The sequence below is a fragment of the Mus musculus genome, chromosome 19 (genome assembly GCF_000001635.26).
Source record: "Mus musculus strain C57BL/6J chromosome 19, GRCm38.p6 C57BL/6J".
NCBI lineage: Eukaryota > Metazoa > Chordata > Mammalia > Rodentia > Muridae > Mus > Mus musculus.
In genome coordinates this window covers 15,282,348-15,306,055 of record NC_000085.6, presented here as the reverse complement: position 1 = coordinate 15,306,055, position 23,708 = coordinate 15,282,348, and the positions used below count along the sequence as shown (strand labels likewise).

At 38.3% G+C, this 23,708-nt stretch overlaps 1 long non-coding RNA gene across 2 annotated transcripts in view; it reads left to right on the top strand.

Moving 5' to 3' along the window:
• Window positions 1-15,889, top strand: part of Gm46645 — a 50,181-nt gene extending 34,292 nt beyond the window's left edge. For both annotated transcript variants that reach the window (XR_001782640.2, XR_001782639.2), the window contains one exon: window positions 15,567-15,889. This is a non-coding gene — a long non-coding RNA (predicted gene, 46645). The remainder of the gene's footprint in view (window positions 1-15,566) is intronic.
• The last annotated feature ends 7,819 nt before the right edge of the window (window positions 15,890-23,708 follow it).

Here is a 23,708-nt window from a genome sequence, read left to right as displayed (position 1 = left end):
TTCCATTAAACCCATATCTGCCCCCCAGTGCTGTGATTATAGACACGTTACATCATGGCTAGCCTTAAGAATGATTAGTGTGTGTGTGTGTGTGTGTGTGTGTGTGTGTGTGTGTATACTGTTTCCTATAGAAGGGAATTGAACCCAAGGCCTCACACACATGACTCTAATGTTTGATACCTGAATGTCTTCAGCACATATAGCCACCATTTATCACAGCACTGGATTCAAATTTATCTTAGAACTTGACACACCTTATTTTGAGGAAACAATCTTAGTATAGTAATATATTAAAATTAAGGTTTAGGCTTAGAGTTATTTAAATCATGACTTAGCATTCAAAAAGATCATATTTTGACCCTGGGCATATTTCTTTTATTTCCCTTACATATCTGGTTTAATTATTTAAACTTAATCATAAAGAGACTTTACTCCACATATTATTGTTATCCTTGGAATGATGGCAAGAAATTCTAATTTCTTCAAAGCATTCTTAACTGATGTTCCAAGCCAAGCTTGGTTTGGGAGTTCCAAATAAACTCTTCTTATAAAGCATTTTTAATAGCATTTGTGAGCATCTCCTCTCACTGAAAGCCAACATGTTCTGCATAAACAGTAAAACAAAATGGGGGCATGGTCCATTTAACAAACAATGGCTATCAACTCTAATATTTCACTGTATCACTATTCGCTTAATAGAGTGCAGGCAACTTCTAAAGAGATCTGGAGTTATTCTTTAATTATTTTCATTAGCTTTTTAAATTTGAGCATTTTTACGATATTGCTTATGAACAGTAAAACTAAATCAAGTGGTACTAATAATAATTTTCAATTAAAAAATACAAGCTAGAAAATGAGCTGCTATCCTAGTCTAGTTATTTGAACTCACTCTCGTACATGCACACACACACACACACACGAATAAATATATTTATCTATCATATGTGTATATATATGTATATATGCACATACATATATACATATATAATCTCCTCCCATGAACACAAAATGTAGTTAAATAAGTGCTGATATTTTATTATTGGATGTCAAGAGTAATTTTTCCCAGGATTTGAATGATTTCAAACTCTTGCTTCAACCTCCTGTTCCTTGATGAATTCTCTCATGGGCGCTGCTTGAAACTTTTGTGTGGTTTGGAATTTCGAGCATAGGCAGGTTAGGAATTAGGCCAGGGAGCTTGAATTTGTGAGGATGCTGTTCTGGAACAGTGTATGTTTGGGATCTGAGAGATGTGAACCTCCTGCTTTTGTGTGTCTTGTGTGGAAAGGGAGTGAATGAACAGGGAAATAGAGATGAGGCTACCTAGCGTGTCCTTGTTGGCCTTCCTTTGGGCTCCTTTGTTCAGAGGTTTTTCCATATCTTAAATTTCAGCTAAGGAGAGAGGTGACAGAGATATTTTGTACCAAGGGATGACAGCTAGTGACCATTGGCTCCCTAACTGTAAGAGCTCTGGTTTATTGTAATGACAATGTACAGAGTGTAGACTGTTGTTTAGAATACAGGTTTTAATCCCTCATGGTTGCACAATCTAGAAATTCCTTAAACGTTTTTTCTAGATACTATGTGACATTTTATATAATTTCTATGATAGTATAATCTAAAATTGCAGGTATAAATGAAAGAAGAATGAAAAGTACAAGTATGTGCTTGTGTGTTGGAAGTAGGAAATCTCTTCTCTTCTTCTGTTACTCAACTTTTCAATTTTTCCCTTAGTATTTTCAATAATAAAAAAAATGATAGGACAAATGGAACAGAATGTTCAGGAAATAAAATCCAAACCTTAGGTAAAGCATGGTTCCAATACATAAGCACTAAGTTGTGGGAAGAAAAATCGTAGTTTTATAGTCTGTTTATTGAACCTAAAACACTTGGCAGGTACGGACACCCACACTCACCCAAATACACTCAGGTATATACATAGTGGAGGAAAAATGATTTGAACGTGGTTCAGTTTGTAAGGTGCTTGCTATACAAGCATGGAGACCTGAATTCACATCCCTAGTGACCATTTCAAAATCTGAACATGGCAGAACATAACTGTACAGTTCTAGCACTGGAGACAAGAGGAGCCATGGGACGTGGTGGGCAATCAACCTAGATGAATCAATGAACTCAGATTGGTGAGATATGGCGTCCTGAGCAAGGTGGAAATTGATTAAGGAAGACGCCTCTGACTTCCACACAAATACCAATACATCTGTATGTACATATCCACAGTCCCTTCCCCTCACACAAACATGCATACTTACAAAGAATCAGGAACTCCATGTAGTTTAAATTAGAACTGAAAGATGGCTTGGTTCCCTGCCATTCCTTCCTTCTTCCTTGAAAGGAATTGCCATTTCACTGGACATATGGGTTCCTACCCTAAGTTCTAGTGAGACTTTCATCCTGGGTCAGGGTTGGGTCATGTTACTTGGGAAGACATGAAGATGCTAAGTCCAGCATCTTACTCTTAGTCCACTAAGAATGGCTTGCCCTCAGTCCTCTGGATTCTGATCTTCAAAATGTTTCTGTAGCTACTGACCTAATGATATCACCTTTTTTTTTTTTTCATCTTGACTACTGATGGTCAAATATGAACATGACCTTGGAACATGGTCTTGAAACATGCTAACTAGATGTTTGTTGAGTGTCATTGCACTTCACGAGGGCAATTGTGAGCAGTCACCCTGCCTCACCTCAACCATGCCATGGTAGCAGATTTATTACAGCATCCTGTCCAAATAAACTTGAATTCTGCTTCAAATTCTTTTAGATGCCAAAAAATTCGAAGAAGCAAGCTATTTTGGCCCCCAAATTCTTACTGAAACCAACTTTTAAAATATTCAATGCTATCATGAAAAGCAGGTTGTGTTAAGTTATCATGACTGCACATTTTTAATAACAATCCAGGCTGCTCAATGTGCCATTCATCTCTTGCATTTGGAGATTGTCGATGATGGTGATTAAATTATCTTTCTCATATTTATTTGGATGAATGCAAGGAATGCACGATCGATATTCTAAGAATGCAACCAACTAGTCGGTATGTATGGAAATAAGTGCAAGATTAAGTAGAGGCAGCTTAGAACATTTCATTCTCTGAAATCTTAGTTGAAACTGCTGGGTTGAGCTAGAGCAAGCCTCATCTGAACAGAAAAAAGCCCCCTACCTCACTAATAAAACTTTCAGATTTTTTGATTGAATGCCATTTGAAATTACCCTCATCATGTTAACTTGTGATAGGTAGCGTGCAGTAGGGCTGCCTCTCGACATGACCCTATTAGAGATTGCCACTTGTGAGGAAATCTATTCAAAGCAGAGTCTGTATTAAGCTGGATACCAGGTCAAATGACACTATTTGGGGGAAAAATGGAGAGGTACTTCAGCCTAATGACTTGTGAAAAGTTAAGTAACAACAAATTCCATGAATATGAAATTGTCGGAAGAATGCTCTCATCATAGCTTTTGCCCCTCAGCTCTCTACGCAGAAGGTAGCTGTGAGGATTAGAAATGGCACCTGCTGGCGTGCCTGTCTTGCCTTTTCTCTGCAAGGATGCTTTTGAAGAGTGTGATTTTATAGCAGGTGAGACGGAAAGAGGAAACTTCAGTTTGGGGTTCTCGAAAATTCTTTTTAGTCAGTAAAAGGGAAAGGTAAAAAGTGCAGAGTGAGTAGCCTGACATTTCTTACCTATTTTTTTCTCTGCAGAACCTTTGTATATTCATGCAGGCGGCTGCAGACATGTTGACAGTTTCAGCTGGAAGCTAGAGAAATCTTAGGAAAAAGTAAAAACCTGCTTTCTGCATTAATAAATCGTGGGAATATGTTTGGGGTGCATATGTGAATTTATGCTTGGTTTCTGAAATTTCAATTTTTGTACACTTCACTAAAATATAATATGTGTTAATATAAAAGTATCACAAAGTACATTGACCATCAAAGCATATCAATAGCTAAGGATACAGGTAAGGAGTGTGAGGCTCCCTATATGTTAACAAGCAGAACACATCTTGTGTAAAAGCCGCAAGATCAAGAAATAACCAACACATCTTTCTCATGCTTCCCTCCAGCCTTGACTCTGCCAAAGGTCATTGCGTCCTTGGCTTCTAGATTCTTCCCATCATCTGTACACCTCCAGCATGGAATCCTAGACTCAAGGTCACACTTATTAGATATACCTCTAACTGTCATATTTAATTTTACTTTATTTCATTCTCTTTGTTATGTGTTTTCATTATGCAATTATCTACTTTATCCATTTTTGATGAGCACTGTAGCTAGGAAAAGTAACATAGTTGTGAGGATTTGGGGATGGACCCCATGGTAAGCTGTTGGCTGTGTCAGTAGGAATAGGATTTCTAGGTCACTGGGTGTGGTTAGAGCTCCTTGTGAGTGAATATGGGTGACCAGCCATCTAAAACGGTGGCTGTTGACTCTCCTGTCAACTGTAAGTGGGCGCTCCTTCTGCTTTCACCTGACCCCTGCCAGCTCCCGCCTTTTTATTTTAGTCACTTTTGTGGATGAGTAGCCCTTGGCAGATTTGTGGTTGTTGAGAATATGGAAAAATTCCCTTCCTAGTCCTGGATTTAGTGCACAGAGTACAAGAATGGTCCTTGGTTAGGTTTCTCAATTGCTCTCAGCTCTGGTAATGGGCTTGTATACAGAGACTGTGAAGTCTGAAAGCTGATGCTTCAGGAGGACATGACGCACCTCTCTCAGGCTTCCTTTTGGTGGCTTTGTTATGCATCTGTGCTTTCTAGGGGACCCTGTAATAGAATGCAGGCCTTTTCTAGGTGCTGACCCTTAAAGCCCCTTGTCACCACTGGAAGCTTAGGGAATCTCAGCTCCCACTTTATGCCTCTGTCATGTGCAAGGGGTACTGTGTAGCAGCCCTTCATGTCAGTTTGCTGGATGACTTCCCTCAGTCATTACAACAGCTCCTTGAGAGTTAGTTTTTTCCCAATCTTTTGCACAACTCAGTGGCACGAAGTGTGCCTGAGACAAGCTCTGGGAAGCCCAAGACTATGTACAGTGCCTTGGGATCTTCCCAGACCCATATAGGACATCTCTTTCACTGTGAAACCCTTTGTTTATATGGCTAAGATGAGAGATATTTGACTGAAGGTACTTCAGAAGATGAGCATTAGCCTCTAAATGTAGCCTCCTCATTTGAGTCTTTCTTATCTGCTTATAGATTATAGCAGTCCTCCCTCACCCATGAAAGAGACATTCCAAGACAGTACGTGGATGCATAAAACATTCTATACCTGTACATGTGTGTGCATATAGACTATACTGGATTCTATATAGACTTTTTCCTATTCACACGTACCTATGATAAAATTTTATGTATAAATTAGGCACAGGGATTGATTAGGAGAGATAAATAATAATTTAAATAAGCATGATAATAATATGCTTTAATAAAAGTGATGTAAACTGATGAATTACTTCTTCTGAAATTTTCCATTTAGTATTTATGGGTCATGTTTCACCCCAGATAGGTGAAACCATTAAAGGGGAAAGCACAGGTAAGATAGAGAGAGATGCTGTCCTGTGAGGATGAGCAGACATACTGCTTCATTCCTTACACTATCTCCTCTAAGCTATGGCTTGCTTTTACTGTGATCTGCTGGCTTTATGAGCTTGAGATTGGAATTTACGTCTGTCTACGGTCATCATGAGAAGCCACCAGCTCTCCTTTGTACTTGAGACAGTCCAGCTATTGTCCATCTGGATCTAGTACCCCTCAGGCTTAATTTGCTGTCATTAACACATTCAAGAGGCGGACTGACTTTGGGTGGTATCTGGAGTGTGTTTTCCTACACGAGAGGGGCATGTCTCTATACAGTTATTGCTGCTTAAATGGGAGGAGAGATAGAGGCAAGGAAAGAAGGGGGAGGGGAGCAAAAGAGACGGGGGGGGAGGGAGAGAGATGAATGAGGAAGAGGAGGAGGATGTGAACGTACTGTAAATGTGCTTCCGTATTAAAGTACTGTCCCCATTCCCTTCTGCATCTGAACTTGGCATGTATTCAAAAGGTTCAATACAACAGTTAGAGAACGTCCCCCGCCCAGGAGGTCTGAACATCGCCACATAATAATCTCTCTTTCTATCTTTCGTAAGAATATGAAAATCACCGTCTGAGTATTAAGCAAGTTCTCAAAACGATATGTGGGCTTATTTCCAAGAAGATAATTTATACACAATGGAACAGGAGAACATAGTGTGTCGTGTTGATAAAACTGATGATATGAAAATTCTCATTTTCACATGTATCCTTTGCCAGACTGCCCAACGGAGGAAATAATGTTGTGGTGGATAGTAATAGAAGCTTTACTATTCTCCGCTCCTGGGATAGCGCCTCCTAGTGTTTAGTCATCAAATGTGCCTGGTGTTTTTCCCTCTTCACACTCGGGCAAGTAAGGTAAAGCAGGCTTGGAACTGGATTTGCTGGCATGTTAGAAGCACGTGTTTTTGGTCAGACAGCAGTGGTAAAGTGCCATTAAGAGCCATTTTGATTGGTCACTTTTCCTTGATAACTCAAAGTTTCCATTTACTACAATCAAGTGATAAAATTATGTCTTAGTATATAAAAGCCAAGGGATATAATTATTTGGGGGAGGGGACTTTTTTTCAACTTCTTATTAGATATTTTCTTCATTTACGTTTCAAATGCTATCCTAAAAGTCCCCTATACCCTCCCCCTCCCTGCTTCCCTACCCACCCAAGATACAATTTGCAAAACACAAGAAAATCAAGAAGAAGGGATATAATTCTTAGGTTTTGCCCTTTTTATTTGAACTATTAGCTTATTCCTCCACACTGATTTCTTTATGCTTCTTAAGTGTGAAGTGAAGCTTCTTTTGTCTTCATGTCACAATAGCTTTCTATAGAGAGATCAGAGATTATTTTATTGCCCGGTTACCCCACATACGTGAGAACACAAGCACAGAGAGAAATAAATCAGAGCCCATCATTCTCAGACATTTTCTGTCTAGGGGTTGACATCATCATGGAAATCAAAGTGCAGTGAAGAATCACTAGTGTTGGGACAGAAGAAATACGATGAGACATGGGGATAACTCAATGCTTCTCATGTTGGGGATGGCTCAATTTTTTCCTTTACAAAAAGCCACATGAATTCGAGATTCGACATAGAAGTAGATATCCAAAGGCAGAGAGAGAACTCAGGAAGTGAAACAGAAGCTAAAGCTTCAGAAATGCGCAACCACATAGGATTGCTGCCATCCCTGAGAAGGGTGAGTAGGCTAGAGCTGACGTCCCAGGGCGAGAGGTAGATGTTCACATGTCAGGTGGTAGGGCTGTTTGTGCTTTAGGAACTGTGCTGAAGATGACAGGGAAGGTGCACCTGCAGGGACATTTGGCATCCCACACATCAATCACCATGGCGTTGCTTCTTGAGGTGACCAGTTGTGACACTGAACTGTTGGCGTGCAAGGTGAAGTTGCCTAGTATGGAACTCAATGCCTTATGCTCTTTGGGTATCTAAGGCAAGCTACAAGGAGGCAAGCTGGAGCCAAAGCATGTGTTAGGACACGCAGCCGCATGCTAGGACTAGTAGAGAAGTATAGGAAATGGGTCTCTTCAAGGGAAACCTTAACATCCTTCTAGAAGATGTATGGTAATGATTAATGTATCAACAGCTTTGATGAGAATAAATAAAGGATGCTTTCACTGATAAGAGTAATTCAGAAAAACATTTTAGAGGATAATCAGTTTATTTTTGAATTTTGTCTACTTTGAGCTGACTATTTAAACACAAGCTATCTAATATTTTACTTACATTCAGTTATTGTTGATTAATAATCCCATTGATATTTCTCACTGTGAAGGTGGATCTCATCTGACCATGCAAGAAAAGGGAGAGTGTCTAGGAAGAGAAATGGTCCCAAATGCTCACTAAGACTCAGGAAAGGCTTCCCTCAAATTTTCCTTCCTTATGGAAGCTCTTGAAATGATTTTGCCTCAGTTTTTCATGGTGTATTTTTACAAGGATAGTGAAAACAAAGTTGTGTGTGTGTGTGTGTGTGTGTGTGTGCGTGTGTGTGTGTGTGTGTGTGTGTGTGTGTGTGTGTGCGTGTGTGTGTGTGTATTCATTCATTTTATTGATTAAGAGGAATCAGTGATACTTTGACAGTAGCAGCTTCCCTGGAATGAATAAAACTAAAACAGTGTGGAGAGTTTCCGTATTGGAGACATTTCTAAGATTTGACAAGCTGGACCTTTTGAAATAGCTGAAACCAACCACAGGTCTGACTGCTTGTTGCAGGTGGCTGCCTTTTCAAAGGTGACTGATAAACAAAGCTGCATTTGACCTACAAGAGAGAACAAGGTTCAAGGATGCAATAGTTCTTGCAAAAGATGGGGGTGAAACGGGGTCAAAAATCTCAGGTTTGTTCAACAGCAAAACTGACCTTATGTGACCCATAATAATTGCAGGTAAGCATGTAAACTATTACGTAGTACCTGAAGTAGAATTTTTGTGTAACTTTGCGTGCTACTATGTATCCTATTTCTTACAGTTAGTTCATATACTCTCAGATTGTATCAGTCATTCTAAGCAGAGGTAATTTTTGTTATGTACGTATGTGTGTATGTGTATGTAGGTATGTATGTATACTTTGTATTTACAAGAGATTTAAGGAAGTTATTAGTGACTATCTGTGGCAAAGGCTAGAGATACTGCAAATTGTCTTGTACAATATAAGCATTTCCCTCCACACAGAATCTTCTGGCCAAAATGTGAGTATAGTATAGGCTAAGAAACCATGGGTTGAGGACAAAATTAATAACATTTGCCTTACAAAGCAGAGAACCAATTTTCTGAGTTGATTTCCCACTCTGGATCAGATTCCTTCCTTGGTAGTTACATGGTAGGGTGGCCATGCTGTGTGTGCAGGTATGTGCATGCATTACATTGCTTGCATTCATCTAGGTAGTGGGTTTTGGATTAGTTATATTTTAAACCATATACAGTGGAGATGGGATGGAATTAAGCTATTTGAGTCTTTTATATTTTTCTCACGCATAAAGGCAACAAAACCTTGAGCTTTAATGACACTTACAGACCACTGGGTTTTGAATGACTGTATATCCCATTGCTCTTCCTTTATTTTGTTTTGTGTTTGTCTTAAAGACTTGTTGATGGACTATGCTTTGGCATTGCATTATTATTTACAAAACACTTACATATGCATTTTTCTATTTAATACCATGAAAGTAAATGTCAGTTGGTACTCCTCCATTTTTAGAAATGAAGACATGGAAACCAGTCACAAAGTGCTTTTCCAGTGTGAAAAACTTGCTAGTGTTAAAGTCAAAGCAATGATTCATTTGTTCCTGGAAATCTGACTAATGTTTACTAGGCTTCTACCATGCACTGTATACTATAATGAAATCCCACAATGACATGCAAACCAGGCTGTACTGAACCCACAGCAAAAGCTTCAGCTCTTAAGATTGGAATTTGAGCCCATGAGCAATTCTAAAAATAGAGAAATGTTTGCACTTGACATTTTAACAGCATGGTGGTATTTATTATCATAGGGTTCTAAGAGTTGTAAATTACCCTGGGGCAGAAGAAATCCTTACTAATTAATATCTTACAGTGTTAACAGTGGCAAAGTTCTCATTTTCGATGTCATATCTCTGTACCTAATGATTTCCCCTTGACTCTACTGGTTGTGGATCACGGATCAAGAAAACAAAGCAGAGAAGTAACGTGAGCTGATTCTCCAGAATGGATTAAATTTCTTTCTTGAGTACTTGAGCAGGTAGCTATGGTGGTGTGGTGTATACTTATACATATATATGTATTTACCTGTTTTCCTCATGTGAAATGTGTAATGCATCTGTTATTCTTCACATATGCAATTTTACATACTTAACAAATTCTGAAAGATAAGGGCCAGAAAAGATTCCCTATTTGACATTTTTCATGCAAGAAAGATAAGTCATTAATTAAGTCAGAAATGATTAGTAGGAGGGAAAAAATAGGAAAAAAAGAAAGGCAAATCTCAAGGATCCTAAGTGCCAGCTCTATAGACATCCACACCAAATGTCTTACCTGTCTTCTGCACATAGTTCTGTGTCTGATGAAAAGTTGGGCAAACAGCCAGTGACTTGTATGGGTGTATTCTGTTTTCTGTCCTATGAGCCCCATGTTTTAGGACACCTTTAAATTTTAGATAAAAGGTGATACTTGATCACCCTAGATTCACATGACACATATGAGTACTCATATGAGTAAAGGCTGTTGATGGACCAGCTGTTATATCTAGGTTCCCATGATAAATGTTTATCAAAAATGGACTTTTATTTCTTCCATAGGAATGTGAGGTCAGTTGACTGAATTTAATTAATCCTCTGTCTAGTCATCTATTCAAAGGACCTTTCCCATCTCCTTTTGCTGTTAGTCTTTTCCAGTTAATTATTTTTTTATAAACCTACTCTCTTGTCCACTTGACTCCCAAACATACCACTTTGAAATGTTTTTTAAGATCATAATTAAATTATAACCATTTTCTCCCCTTTTCTTAGTCCAAACTCTCTCAAATACCCCTTCCCAGTCTTCTTCAAATTCATTTTCACTGTTATTGCATGGATATATGTATATGAATATATATAATCTGGTCCATCTGTATAGTGTTACTTGTAAGTATGTATTTGAGGGCTCTCACCATTTGGCACTGGACAGCCAAGAGTTGTACTCCTCCCTGGGGAAGGCCACCTCTACCACTCCCCGCCTTCCTCGGGTGCCTATATTTTTTTGTGTAGGGTTGAGGCCCCACAGACTCTCGAGCTTGCTTCTATCCAGTTTGGCATGCTCACTAGTACTGTTCTTGTTCGTTCAGCTCACATTTGGGCAATCAAGTTGGTGAGTCTTCATAGATGTAGCCTCTGATATTGCTAGGAGACACAATCTCACAGCAAACTGGCTCTTAAAATCTTTCCACCTTCTCTTCTGAAATGTTTCCTGAGCATTAGGTGCAAGAAATTTTTGTAGATGGATCCATTGTGACTGAGCTCCACAATTGCATTTTGATTTGGCTGTGGTTTTCTGCAATGCTCTCCATGTGTTGCAAACTTTCCTTCATGATGGGTGACTATCACAATTATCCATGGGTATAAGGACAAATGTTTATAGATTATTTTGGGATTATCTGCTTCAGTAAATTAGCCTGTCTAGTCCTTTGCTTAGAAGATCCTTCCCATCTCCTTCTGCCTATCAATTTATCTATCTTCTCCTATCAATTTCCCAATTGATTATTTATTATTATAAAGATTCTGCATTTTATTCATTGGACTACTCCTTTGGGTGCCACTTCACAGCACTTCATAAGCTTTCCCAAATACTTTGTGAAAGGCCTTGGTTGCTTGAAATGGAAATCTGCCTGAATTCCAAGATTTTTTTTTTTTTGGAGTGAAATAAAGAACAGAAAGGGTAATGTGCATGTTGAGTATGACATGCCAAGAATGTGAGCACATTTATTGAAACATCTGCCACGTGTGTGAACCACGCTTTCTGGGACAGAAAAAGTTTAGTATTCGTTTTTATGCCCCAGTAACACTACAAGTAGAATTCTAGTCTGTAGCAAGCATATCTGTGACATGGCTGGTTCAATTGCCATGATAACTAGACACGATCTCTAAACTTTGTAAGAGTCCCATTTTTGTGTTTTGAAGTGCCCAGAAAAAGACAAATGTTTGCTAAAATGTGAAAAGTATATCTTCTTTATAAAAGGCAGGCATCTTATCAGTGCTTATCTGACCATCCTAAGAATGCTCACATAATGAGATTCTGCACCATAGCAAAAGAATAGCTCTAATGAAAGCCAGACAATAACCACTGCTGAGCATGTAGAGAAACCTGAGCCTCCTGCTTCTGGAAATGGGAAATGGCACAGCCACTGTATAACATAGTTTGTCACAATCTCAAAATTTAAACATAGGCATTTTCTAACACTCAAAAATTCAATTTTGGCATTCCTTGCAGAGAAATGAAATAGAATGGCTAGATAAAAACTTGCACACACACATGGCCATTCATGGCAACTTTGCTCAGAATCGAGGATAATTAGCAGGGACCCAAATTCCCATCAGCTGTTGATGGATAAGCAAATCATAGAATAGTCATACAATAAAATTCTTTTGGGGATGGGCAGGGAGTATTAAGGATTGAACTCAGAGCCTCTCACTTGCTCTGCAGGTGATCTAAATCCTCAGCCTTCATAAGATGGAATATCATTGAAATGCAAAAGACTGAAATATTGGCATATATTATGATATTGTTAAACCTAAAAATAGTTGGTTAAATGAGAAACTAAGTACATTGATCACATTTATATCTGTTAACTTTACTTATAATTATACATGATCATTTTATATGAAAGTCAAGAAAAGGCAAACAGATCAGGAGTTGCTTGAACCCAGTCCTCTAGAGGCAGAGGGGTTATAAGTGGACTGAAGTCTTTTTCTGGCTGATAAATGTGTTCTAAAATTAGATGGTTGGTGCTGGTAGTTGCATAACTCTGTAAGTTTATTAAAAACTGTTAAATTATTTACTTAAAATTGGCACATTTTATTAAGTCCAACAACGTGCTGTAACTCAATTTAAAATAGAAAACTATTTCAACTTATTGTTCTTAAAATAACAGAATCAAGAACACAACACAGGTTCAGACACCAATAAGTGTAATTTGAGATTGTATTTCATAGCAAAAATTTTACAAAAAGAAACCACTCTACTAAGTGGCAGGCATTCTCTGTCACTTTGTTTTGGCTGGCAGGCCCCTCTTTTAACAGTCTAGCACGTGCTAGTTCTTTCTGTCTTTGTCTCATCACTAGGTAATCATTTGCTGACATTTAAAGTAAGAGTGCTAATGCTGTAGATATATAATATGAAGAGTTTGGATGATTTGCACAGTGAGAAGACAAAAACCTAGGAGGGAGCTGGGGATGTAGAGCAATTGGCAGAATGCTTGCTTATCAAGCTCAAAGCCTCAGGTCCCACCCCAGCACCATATGCACCAAGTCTAGCCTTATAATCCCAGCAATTGGAAGATGAAGACAGGATGACAAAAATAAATAAATAATAAGATTGTCTTTGGCTACATAGTGAGTTCCAGGCCAGACTACATGTGACCCCATCTTTAAAAAAAAATGCCAAGGAGAACTCTTCCAAATACAATTCATGGCATTTTGTCCTTCAGGAATAATGACATTTGGAATCCTCTAGTCTGTCCACAAGTTACCCATGATGACAGGGCAGATACCAGGTTTTACAGTCAAACTCCAGCAAAGTATAAGCAAACTGTTCTGGGTACCTGTCATAGGCAAGAGAAGAGAGGGGATTCACAGTCAACAATAGAAAGGAGTGAAGGAGAGAGAGGATTTACATTTTTTTCTTGAGGCTTCTGAAGATGCCCTTGAAGTGTGGAGGCTAATTTGGCTCCCCCATGGTCTCTTTTTCCCAACACTGTGGCTACTTGCCTTTGCTTCAGAAAGAGACAGGCAGATCAGAAATTTAAGTTCATCTTTGGCTGCCATATTTTAGCATGATACCTGGAAGTCACCCCCTTTGTACAAAGCAGAGACCAAATCAAAGCAGCAAATGGAATGTGTAGCTTATTGGCAGATTGTTGCAGAGAAAAATCTAATCACAAGTCTGCTGAAACTCCATCATTATTTCCCTTGACAAGAACACCACAGACTTAAATTTTGAAAAGGAGGGAGAAGTGGCCATAATCCAACTATAACAGTAACAGCCAATTTTGCTGTGATGGGAAGAGGGGCTGTATTAGTGCCAATACATTAACCAACTTCCCAAGTGCAGTGGGAAGCTGATTGCCATTATAATTCCCACGGCACTCCTCTGTGAAGGTAACTGAATTGCTTGAGTAAAGTTCACTCCCAGCTCTGCTCGTCTAGTGGGTAGAGGGTGGAGAGAGAAGGGATGAGACACATTCTGTGCGTGTGAGAGTCCTGTGCAAATCACCAGCTACTATGCATCTTGGATGGCATTAGCAATATAAGAGGGAGAATGCCTACAGTGGAATAAAAGTACCACACATTCTTTCTCTCCATTTTAAAGAAATGGTGCCTACATCCTCTGTCCTTGGATGTATGTCGGTTCTGTGATGACTTTGATGGAATATGATGGAAGTGGCATTGCACCAACTCTAGGACAAAGATCTTAAGGGACAGACAACTTTTAATCTCTTGCTTCCTAGGAATCCGGGATGGTTTCCTAGACAAGTCCCACTACCGTCCAATCACTAGGTTGGAGGGGAAACATGCCACTGGTTCAACTGAATGCCCCCACAGAGTCTATTTTTGAATCTATCTTTGCTGAGGTATAGTCAGGGGACTAAAAACCTATTGAATGACACAAATGAGTCTACCCAGGGCTGTATAACTATAAACCAAGTGACACAAGCTAACGGCATATGCAGCAGAAGAATTGCAGGGCTGAGCTCTGCCCAAACTTCCTCACCTATAAATGCAAGATGAGAATTTAATTAGTTGGTATATTTATGCTGCTAAATTTGCAGATAATTTCAATAAAGCGCCAAACAGCTACTGCAAAGCTGTTGAAAAATAAAGTAGAATAATAAAAATGCTTATTAAATAGTAGCCTTTAATGGTATTTTATGACAAATCTTCATAATACTAATGAAAAGTAAATACTGTAGCTTGTCCTGGTTTAAAAAATGACAATTTTTAAAATAAATTAGACATCTAAATTTCCTGGTGAACTTCAGGTTTTATTTCTTTAAGAACAGATGGAATGAGGCTGAAGAGATATCTTAGTACTTAAAAGCATTGGTTGCTCTTCCAGAGGACACAGGGTTCAATTCTTAGCACCCATGTGGTGACTTGCTGGTCCTGGAATTAGAGATCTATGATCCTCAATATCATCTAACAGTTGCACAAACTTCTATCACTTACTACCTGTTGTTTCAATGAACTTGAGTCTTTTCTAAGAGTTTAGTATATGTTGGTAACTTCACCCTAAGAGATAATTTCCCAAATGAGAAACTGAAGAATATGGTTAAATAACTTTGTCAAGGTCACACAATTAATGCCAGGACAGACCCAAGGTTTATGTTAGACATTCTGGAATCTGGGCTTACAATCTTCAACACTAGCTTTTCTTCATGGATACAAGATAATCTGCTGTGTTCCATCAAAAATCCTATGGTCAGCCATGTATCTTTCTGCTGCCTCCTAGCTTTATTCAAATTTGATATGTATGGTACCAATTATTCTTTTTAAGTTCTTAAAAATGCCAACAAGACTGGATGCACACATGGTAGCAAAAGCCTGGAGTCTTTTAGTGGTTTCTGCCAGGAATGGAGAAAAAGTACTTTTGTGTGTCTTAGAGGCCCACACTGACTGCCCAGTTTTGACTCTTATTTTCCACAATGACAGTTCCCCCGTCTCCTATCATGTGAGAACACCCTTTCCACGTTAGACCTGCAACACTTTAGAAGCACTACCTGGTTCTTAGTTCCCTTCTTTGCACCTTGTGCTTCCTCAGGATGCCAACTGGAGCGCACCCCTCCCCCGTGTGGATGAGGATTGATGTCTCCCTTCGTGAGTAAGTAAAGAAGACAGATGCAGCTGGCAGCGGTCATGACCCACATCATCCACGTGCCTATAGCCTTCTTAGAACATCACTTCATAGATTTTCTTGTTTACTCACTCAGTGGGGAATAGTAAAATATCAGTGAGAGTTTGAGTCATCCCTCTGCCCCCCATCCTTCTCTCACCCTAAATGCCATGATAAAGTGTTCTTTAACCCAGAAATAAAGAATTATCTTAGTGATCTGTTTTTTTTTCTCAAAGTATTGTCAACAGAAGTGAAAACAATGTAATATGCCCGGGAGAAGAAAATCACCCATGAACTGAGGATGGTCGGAGGACGGACTAATTTCATATGAAAACCAAAGAGGGCCAGAGGAGTGGTTTATCTTGTAATACTAACACTTATTCACAGGTTCAGACTCTCTGCAGGACATCTCAGTCCAGAAGAACAGGTTTTGTTCATATATGTATTATGGTATAGCACCTCTGTGAACAAAGAAGACAAGATATTCATTTTACAGTGTTTGCAAGCTTTGCCTAGATTGAGAAGTGGTAGCTAACTATGACTTAATGAAGAGCGACCACAGAGAAAATGCAGGCTGCTCTCCCTTTCCAGCACGGGCAAAGAAGGGAAAGCTGTGATCTTAGTGATTCCACCTAGAGAGATCTGAGTAACAGCAAACTTTTGCAGTAGTTGCAAGGCAGGGAAAATCACCATACCGAGTACTTGGGTAGCTAATTCTTTAGCCAAGTTTGTGGGGGAGGGAGGAGGATATGCTGTAATATTTAGGTTGTGAAGACAGGAGAAAGATAGTTTGTTTGTTTGTTTGTTTGTTTGTTTCGAGACAGGGTTTCTCTGTATAGCCCTGGCTGTCCTGGAACTCACTCTGTAGACCAGGCTGGCCTCGAACTCAGAAATTCGCCTGCCTCTGCCTCCCAAGTGCTGGGATTAAAGGTATGCGCCACCACTGCCCGGCTGAGAAAGACATTTTTAAAGTGTACTCTTGTTGGTGTTCAAATGTGTTATCCACTGAACTCAGATACCACTTGTGTAGTCCTATGTTACCTGTTTAATTTCGGAGTCATTAAAATGAGCATTGTCTATAGTATTGCTAGGACTAAGTTAATGAAATCCCTTGTGTAGTAATAGTATCTGTCACCTCATTATGGCCACTGTTCACTAGAGAGCACCTATGTGTGCCCCTCCCACTTGAGGCTTCCTTTCAGAACATACACACTCCTGAAACAATGCCATGACCTATCATTGGTTCTATTTCTGTTCTTTTCCACATGATTTGTCCTTCATTTCATAATTGTCCTCTGTGCCCAGTTTCAGCATCATTTGCACCCTGGCTGAAAACCCTTGCCAAGATCTTTAACCTCTCAAAGGTTCAACCTGCTCACCTGCAAAACCAACATAATGCTCATCCTGTCTATAGAAATATAAATCAGAAACGTTTTATTTTCCTACATTAGCATTGTTTTCAAAGAAAGTCAACAACTTTCACAAAAAAAGTAACTATTCCTTATGAGAAAGGATACCTTCAAAGAAGCATCAGTTCATTGCCTAGAAACTGTCTATCAGATGGACAAAGGGACAAGTGTCCTAGGTCCCACACAAGGCATTTTCAATGAATTGCATGGAACAAATGAGGTATGCAGCACACACCTGCCTCTTAGGATTAATTCTCAGGATACAGCGAAGCTCAGAAAATTGCTATTTCTTGACCTAAAGGGAGGTTAAACCACTTTCAGTGAAAATCGATTCACTTTGAGGTATTTAGCACTGTTCATATTTTGTAAAAGTCTCTATGACAGGGCTGCTTTCAATTGGCACTTTATGGGGTAGTTGTAGGAAGCTCATCACACACAGAGAGAGGAATCTGAATGAGTGTTTAACAAGATGGGCTATTTCCTTTGTTTCGCTTCAAGAATAAAAGTAGACCATGCCCCAGACCCTAGGAAGGCTAGGGTATTAGGAATCTCATACATATCTGTAGTGTAAGAAGTTGACAAGTGATTGCTGGGAAAATAAAATTAATTTTTCCTGTTGCTCGTATTTTTCTTTTGCTAGGGGAATTTATGTTCCACATGGTCAAATAGCATTATGTACAATGGAGGAGATGAGGTGTGGGGGAATCATTCAATAAAAATGATAAATCAGGAAGAATCATTTAGAGAAAAATGCTGGCAGCAAGCGTTTGAGAAATAGGAAGGTCTTGTCATCGGTTTTTCGGAAATGCTTTCTTAGGAAATTGCACCATTTATAGAGTTGTTCTTTTCTTCCTTGAAAAGATAGTGATAAATTTCAAAAGGAATTAAATAAGAAATAATGCAGTCTGTCAGTCATGACCCGAGACTAGTTGAAGAAAATTGCTTTCTGAGAGAACAACGTATAATCATAGTCACAACCAACAAATCAGAAAACAAACCCCCAAATTATGCAAATTATTTCAAGGACTAATAGGTGAGCAGGGGAAAGGAAGAAGGCCAGGATGAGATACAAGAAGGAAATGAAGTGAAGGTAGAGCATGAACAGACAAAATGGTGCTGCTGTTCTGGATGCTCCGGCTGCATTGAAGGAAACTGAGCATTTGTATGTAGCAAGGCCCCAAGTTGTAACATACTCTTGTATGGAGGGAGGTCTTACCTGAGCGCAAAACAAATGACACGTGAGAATGTTAGTAACAGTACAAAATAGTACCTCTTGTTCAGATACAGAGTGAAAGCAAGCTAGAAATATGAGAGATAATAAAAGGCAAAACTTTCATGTCTATTACTCAGAACTCAAATGATATAAGCTAGTTGTCCACATTGTTTTAGAAATAGATCAAAACATCATTATCACAAGTCGAGTGGCTATATATCTAGATTCCATTTATGCAAATAAGTCAAACATATAAAACTGTCAACATACTTTATGAATTTATATATGTGCACAAAAAATAAAATGTGTAAGTTAGATCAGGAGAAAAGCATTCAAAAATGCCGATTCTGACATGTTCAAACCACTGAAAACAAAGTAATGTTACAAACTGACAAATAAAGGACATGAATCTAGCTCTCTATAGCTTACATTAAGACTATTATCTAATTATACTGTATCTATCATCTGTAATCTATGTATTATCTAGTTAGAATCTATCATATGCTCTGCTTAGTTTTGTTTTGTTTTTTTGTTTTGTTCTATTTTGTTTTGGGGTTATTTTATTATTTTGGTTTTTGGTCAAGTTGACCCAAGAGAGAATAATTTGAAAAGAGGGAGTCTCAGTTGAGAAAATCACTCCAGCAGGTTGGCCTTTAGGAAAGGTGGAACGTTTTCTTGAGTGATGATTGAGTGTCCAGCTCACTGTGGGCAGTGCCAACCCTCATCTGTGGTCCAAGGTGATATGAGAAAGAAGTTGAGCAAGTTATGGGAGCAAGCCAGTAAGCAGTGTTCATCCATGGCTTAGGCTTTGATCAGTGATGGACTCTAACCTCAGAATTGTACGATGAAAAACGTGCTATCTTCCCCTGCTGCCATGTGGCTTTGGTTTATGGCATTTTATCATTGCCATAAGAACCTAAGACTCCATGTATCTATGTCTGGGTATAATCTATGTCATTTATCTATATCAGTACCATTTATCTAACTATGATATATCTGTCATCTATGAAGTGCCCGTCATCTACTGATATATCTATTACCTATAAAATAATACATGTTTATGATTTATTTCTATAATCTATGATATATCTTACATTAATAATTTACCATTTATCTATCTCTAGGCTATCAATCACCTATTATTTGTCTATCAATAATCTACATATGAACCATCTATGTTCATTTTATTTATCTATCATTTATTTCTCTATCATCTGCATATGATGCATCTCTTTTATATCTTTGATGTGTCTATCATCTATAATTTATCATCTATCTATAATCTATCTACCTATCATCTATCCATATATCATCTGTCATCAATTTTCTAATTGCATGTTTATTTATATATCTATCTGACTATCATCTATAATTATCCTCCTCTTCCTCTCTCTCTCTCTCTCTCTCTCTCTCTCTCTCTCTCTCTCTCTCTGTATCCTATTAGAATTATTAGTGTGTCTGGTATATTAACTGAAATTTTTTTTATAAAATTGGTTAAAATGTTATTATACTAACTCAGGAGTAAGATAAACTGTGTTGTGTAATAGAAAAGCTAAAAGAGAAAATCTCACCACAGGTCGAGCTTTCAATATTGGTCATGGGAACACTGCTTTCTTATATTGTTTGTCCTGCATGCTCTCATGCTTCTTAGTCATTATGGACTCTCTCTCTCTCTCTCTCTCTCTCTCTTTCTCTCTCTCTCTCTCTTAACTTAAGGCAAAATAAACTCTTCCTACTTTATGTTAACTTTGGTCATGGTATTTTATCATGGCAAAAGAAAAGTAATGAGCACAGTTAGGATGTAAGGTATGGAAAATCCCAAGCATGTTGTCAGTATCTGCTAGCCTCCAGTGGAATTCCTATGGCAAACTGGCATCTTGATGCTGGAAGTGCTTGCAGAAAGGTTATATGGCAGGAATAAAGAAAGATTAATCCTCCTGAGAAAGTGGAACTTGCTTTATAGCAGTTTGTTTTCTGTGATCTAATGAACTCTTTGAAAATAGCAGCAATCCATTGTGATGGCTGTATATCTAAGTCCTAAACACTTCCTACTAAACACTGTCATACCGGGGAATTAGTTCTACAATACGTGAACTTGTGGTAATGTACATGCCCCAGATCATATTCAATTCAGCAGTTTCTGTAGGAACCAGACTAGGTACCACAGCTAGTCCCCAACATGCAGTGAATCCCACATCCATCCCCAGAGAATAAATTGGAGTTATTTCAGAGAAATTGTTGGAAAACTTTTTAAAGGACATTTTACTTAGAAAAACTATTTGTTCAACACCACACATACACACACATACACACACACACACACACACACACACACACACACACACACACACATAGATATATCTGGCCTATGATAAATTTGTTGAAATATCATAAACAGTACATTGATCAGTGTTTGACTTTGGCTTGGAGAAGTTAAGAGCAAAGGGAGGCAGAGCATCAACCCCATGATGTATGGATATTTTTACTGCTTTGCGAAGGTAATCAGCAGTTAATGGATGACAGAGGAGATTAGACAATAAGATAAAGTACTTATTGGTCTTCCCTATCAGAGTGCACTGGGGCCCTTTGGACTATGATCTCTGCTGCCTACATCCTACAGAGGACATTGTTGTAGTCATCTTACTATAACGCAGAGGTGGGACAAGGTAACCCAGTAGGGTGTTCAGTATTTAGTAATGCAAACTGTGCCATTTCTAAAATGAACTTGATGAAGCTTTATAGACATTTTTAATTAATAAAAATTAATGATCAGTGGTCTTATCTACTGACTGATCATATGTGACATTTTTTCCCTGTGGTTCTTGGTACATCAATTCTGCAACAGTTAACCAAATGATTAATATAAGAAAATCTATATTGATGATGGCAGTCCTTTATCCTTGTACATAAAATAATTTACAATGTTTTTTACCTCAAATTTTTAATTTAAAAGTATTTTCCCATTAATTATTTAGAATTGGTATTTTAGCCAGTTATTTTAAGAGAATTCAAATACTATAATGCTCTCAAATACTATAATTCAAATCACTTGGGGATGTAACAGGGCTATTTTTACTGATCTTATAATACTAATCCCTGAAGAGTAGAGGTGTGGAAAAGAATTCTTTGTGTTTCAGGAAAATTAGACATGTGGTTTGACATCCTAGGCAAACACCTAAAAATGTATAGGCAGTTCAAGGAACAATCAACAAGTGAGGGAAAAGCAGGCATCAAAGTTGTAAGAGAGCGCAGAGTCAAAAATTTTAATTTTAGAGGAATGATAATTTTAAAAGAATTGCAAGGTGAAAAAAATAGATATATAACTGCAAACTCAAAAAAGCTAGCTTTAGAAGATTTACACCTTTTATATCTTTATAAATGTGCAAAATATGCAGGCCCTGATTTGTACAACCACACATTTAATTGCTGACTAGTCTTCTGGGCAGCAGGCAACCAGAAAATTCATGTACTTGCTCTATGGGCTGAGTTCATCCACCCATCAAGAAACATGCTACCTGTGTAGAATCCATATTTGGTTGAATGTAAATATTACATACACATTAATACATATGAAATTTGTTTAGAAAACATGGTAAGACGATTTTTAAATGCTTAACAATGAGATCAATTCCTTTGCTGCGCACATTCATGTATCCACTCCTTACTTGCCATGAGAGGTATCCCTTCAGAGGACTACAGTGTCTGGCTATAAAGTGTTTCATGGTTCAGAGTAGGTTATATATAAGAAAGATTCAATCAAAACTGGCAGGGGAACAAAAAAGACTAATAGAATGGGAGGTAGAGAAAGGAAGAATGGGAGGGTATTAGGTTATGAGAAGAAGAGAATATACTAATAGCACATTATATATTTTCATAAAACTCATGGCCTTAGAAATGAATAGTGTTCCTTCTACCTTTCCCAGTATCTTACCGTTATATTTGATAAAGGTTTTTATCCCTTATAGCCAAGCTGAAATGTTCAGTGGACCCCTGACTACTTGGTGTTTAACAGCTGATCTTAGCAACAATTCTTCTAAACAGCTATGTCTGAAACCTTAGGTGCCTCAAACTCCCCTTTACTCATCTGAATATGTTCTCAGCCTTTCAAATACAGCAGGGAAAGACCAATTCTTTAGACCTCACACCCACTGCATGTCTAGCCACGTGTGTCCTGGACTGAAGGCAGAGACAAGAGCATTGTGCCTTCATGTTGAAAACTCTTTAATCATTTGTTTCACCAATAAGGATCATTTCTTAGCCCAGATATTCTGTTCAATTTACCCAGCTTGCATACCAATTGCACTGTATGATGTATACATATATCATTGAATATCATGTAGTGGCCAAGGAGATGGCTCAGTGGGTAAGAGTACTGCCTATTTTTCTATAGGCCCCACGTTCAGTTTCCAGTACCCTCATGGTGGCTCACAACCATCTATAACTCTAGTTACTGGAGGATCCAATACCCTCTTTTGACTTCCAATGACATTGCATATATGTGATACACAGACATAGAGGCATACAAGATACTTAAATGCATAAAATAAAATGAAATCTTGAATGAAATGTATACCTAACCTAATTTGTCAGATTTCCATGAAAAATACTGTTCGATGTTTACTTATATAATCATCATCAATATCAAGGTATAAATTGCTTCAACCTGCTGGAAAGTCAGATTTGTATCCATACCTAGCTCCTGGCTATAGAAGCTACTACAGGCAACATAGGAATATTCAGAAAAAAGAGGCAAAAATTCAGAGAAATTGATTCATGCTTAGATTTCATAAAGAATGGACAGCTATGTAAAAATGTGCCACAGCCTATTGATCAAATGGTAAGAGAATGAAGGGGCCATCTTAAAGGTATTATCTAAATTTCTGCTGACCTCTCAGGGTGGTGTCCATTACTGTTATATCCACATATGGTCCTTGTAGAATGAAGTTGTTTTTTCCATGTGTTGGATTCCTTGGAGTTACAGATGGTTATGAGCTGCCACACGTGCGCAGGGAACTTACCTGGGTCCTCTTAGCCACTGAGCCTTCTTTCTAGCTCCTAGAAGAAAGATCTTCAAGGGAGGTAGAAAGCCATCTTTCTGGATTTTATGCTTGCTTTGAAAGAGAGAAATGTGGTTTCTGAAATCTGCCTTGAGGAGCGGATAAAAGAGATAACACTATATGAGAAAGCCCAAAACTTTGTTTCTTACCTCAAAGTACCAGTATGCCAAGAGGCTATACTTAGGCTATTATGTTTTTGAGCACCAATCCTGGAATGCCTTATAAATGGTATCCCACAATGTGTAGCTTTTATTACAGTTTCTTTGACTTAGCAAAAGAAATGCTTCTAAAAATGTCATACCAACGCCCATGTTAGCATTTTTTCTTTGTGGTACTGAACAATGTTTATCCTACTGTCAGCATATGTGATTCGTTGTTTATGCATCCATGA